The sequence below is a fragment of the Myotis lucifugus genome, unplaced genomic scaffold (assembly GCF_000147115.1).
Source record: "Myotis lucifugus unplaced genomic scaffold, Myoluc2.0 scaffold_100, whole genome shotgun sequence".
NCBI lineage: Eukaryota > Metazoa > Chordata > Mammalia > Chiroptera > Vespertilionidae > Myotis > Myotis lucifugus.
This window is the reverse complement of record NW_005871148.1, coordinates 1,415,357-1,418,805: the sequence shown is the minus strand read 5'-3', so window position 1 is coordinate 1,418,805 and position 3,449 is coordinate 1,415,357.

Sequence of the window (3,449 nt, the reverse complement as noted above, 5' to 3'; positions counted from 1 at the left end):
TAATTGCTGGCCTAGGCACTGACCCAGATGTCCATCTTTGACAAAGCAGCTATGGACAAGGGATGGGGATCTTAGTCACCTAACAAAAGACAACACCCTGAAGGGAAGGGGACAGGGACTTCAGTGACCAGAGGAACATCCAACACGGATCAGAATTACCTGAGATCATTTTATGAAAGTGCCCTGCACCCTCCCTGAGCATCCCACAGTCTACTTTGCTGCTCCTCCAACTCCCATCATTCCCTAAAGGTGGGCGCTCCGGCCTTTAATTCTAAATTCCATCCTCTCCTCTGCCTAACTCCCTCTCTTGGCATTCATCTATTCCTAGAACTTCAGGAGCATCTATTTTTTTTTAATCCTCACCCAAGGATATTTTTCCATTAGTTTTTAGAGAGAGTTGAAGGGAGGGGAGAGACACAGAGAGAAACATCAGTGTGACAGAGACACATCGACTAATTGCCTCCTGCACATGCCCCGACTGGGGCTGGGGCTCCAGCCTGCAATCGAGGTATGTGCCCTTGACTAAAATTGAATCCGAGACCCTTTGGTCTGCAGACTGATGCTCTAACCACTGAGCAAACTGGTCAGGGCAAGGAGCATCTTTATTATAACTTTTATGCTGACTCTTATTAGGTACTAGAGGCCCGGTGCACTAAATTTGTGCAGGAGTGGGGGGAGGGCAGGGTCCCTCAGCCTGGATTGTGAGAGGGTGCAGGCTAGGCTGAGGGATCCCACTGTTGCACGATCAGGGCCAGGGAGGGACATGGGAGGTTGGCCAGCTGGGGAGGGACTGGGGGAGGGCTCCAGGGTGTGTCCAGCCTGTCTCGCTCACTCCCGATCAGCCAGACCCCAGCAGCAAGCTAACCTACTGGTCAGAGTGTCTGCCCCCTGGTGGTCAGTGCACATCATAGAGAGCAGTTGAGTGGCCTTAATATATCATTAGCATATTATGCTTTGATTTGTTGAACGAACAACCGGACACTTAGCATATTAGGCTTTTATTATATACTAGAGGCCCGGTGCACAACAATTTGTGCACTCGGGGAAGGGGGGGGTCCCTCAGGCCGGCCTGTGCCCTCTCGCAGTCTGGGATCCCACAGGGGAAGTCCGGCTTGTTTCGTTCTGCCTCCCTCAGCCCGGGCCCAGGTTGATCATTCCCGCCTCCCTCAGCCGCCTGGCACAGGTTGATTGTTCCCGCCTCCCTCAGCCACCCAGCTGGCTTGTTTTGCTCCCACCTCCGCTGCCCAGCTTGTTTTCGGCCGCCTGGCTTGCTACACTCCCAGCAGATATATGCAAATTAACCACCATCTTGGCTGACAGTTAATTTGCATATACTCACTGATTAGCCAATGAAAAGGGTAGCGGTTGTACGCTAATTACCATGTTTCTCTTTTATTAGTGTAGACTAGAGGCTCAGTGCACGACATTTGTGCACTGGGAGTGGGGGGGGGGGGGTGTGTCCCTCAGCCCGGGCTGGACCCTCTTACAGGCCAGGAACCCTCGGGGGATGTCCTCAGCACTGCTGTGGAGACGGGAGAGGGTCCCGCCACCACCACTATGCTCACCAGCCGTGAGCCCCGCTTCTGGCTAAACAGTGCACCCCCTGCATTGAGCGTCTGCCTCCTGATGGTCAGTGCCTGTCATAGGGACCCAGCATTCTGCTGGTCAGCCCATTTGAAATTAGGGATTTATTATATAAAGACTAAAGGCCTGGTGCACAAAATTCATGCACTCGAGGGCGGGGAGGGTTCCTCAGCCTGGCCTGGTCCCTCTCGCAGTCAGACATCCTTAGCGCTGCTGCAGAAGGCAGGAGAGCTTCCCACCATTGCTTCTGCGCTTGCCAGCCGTGAGCCCGGCTTCTGGCTGAGCAACGCTTCCCCTGTGGGAGCATCTGCCCCCTGGTGGTCAGTGCATGTCATAGCAACCAGTCATATGGCCGTTCGGTCTATTTGCATATTAGCCTTTTATTATATAGGATGATAGGTAAATTATTTTCACTCCTAGGTCCACAGCATCTTCCTCTGTAAAATGACTGTTTCCTCATTTATTAAAAAAAAAAAGACCCCTTAATTTAGTTCTTTCATTCTATAATTCTATTAACTGTTCCTCAGTCATTCCTCCAGTTTTCCCACTTCTTTGTCTTTATTCATACTGTTTTCTTTGCCTGAAGAACCTTCCCTGTCCTATATCACTGCTTTCATTTAATGAACATGTATTGAGTATCCACTGTTTCAATAGATATCTCTTGGGTCCAGCCTGTTTCAAGTACTCCCCTCCTCAACTGGAATGGGTCCCTCCAGCCATGTCTATAGGACATGATCCTGCCTTCTCGGCCATAGATTATTAAATCCACTGATGTTAAACTGGCTTAATCAGATTCTCTCTGCCAGGAACTTGGAATTTGAAACTGAGAGGCATAGAGCCTGGGTTCCATTAATGTCAGCATTTTAGAGAGGGCCATCCATCAACTCCCTCTCAGAAGTCCCTGGAGATCCCCTGATTCCTACTCTTTCCAGCCTGACTGCTCAGCAATTCCTTGGAGTCCATAGGATATCTTGGCAGCTTTCCAATATAAGTTCCTTTTTTCCCTTTTGGCCAATGTCCTTTTCTTATACTTTCATCCAAATGACGTTAGCCAATACAATCAGTATTTGAGATACTGTTAGGCTCTGCTGACACAAAAATCAAGTAAAATATTACATCTGCCCTGCAGCAAAATCTATTTGAAATCCTACCCAGATTTAGAATCACAACTTACAAGCCCCCTTCCTCCTTTAAGTTTTCCCATATTCCCCAAGCAGGATTAATCCCTCTACAGTGTATTACCATTGCATTTTGCTTTAACTCTCTCACAGTCACCTGTTTGAGCTATTTTGAACATCTGTCTATCCCACTAATTGCAAACCCATTAAATTCAAGACCTAGATTTGTTGACTTTTTAGTCTCTTGGCTCCTAGCACAGTATCACAAACAGATCATTTGGAAAGAGCATCTGTTGTTTTGTCTGTCCATCATCCTCTCCCCTTTCTATTGATAACAGCAACCCAATGTTCCTCTGGAAAATCAGACTTCCTTCATATTCAATTCAATGCTTGAGATGGGTTCTAGAAGTAGTACATGACCTAGATTTGGTTAGAGTCATGGTGATTTGAATATGTGACCTATCAGGGCCAATGGGCATCATATCTGAGATTCTGGTGGGAAAGATTTGGGAAGAAAACATCTTAACTGGGTTTGTTCAGCTGTTAAGCCATAAGCCTGCAGCTATTGATGGTCCTCTTTGCCAACACATAAGAAAAGTATAATTATTAATGAAACAAACACAGTGGAAAAGAGAAGATAGGAAGAGAGAAAATTTCAAATGATTTTACATTAGAACTTGCATCCAGACTCCCCTGGACCTATTATTTCCCAATGTATTTTTATTGGTTTCAGAGAGAGGATGGGAG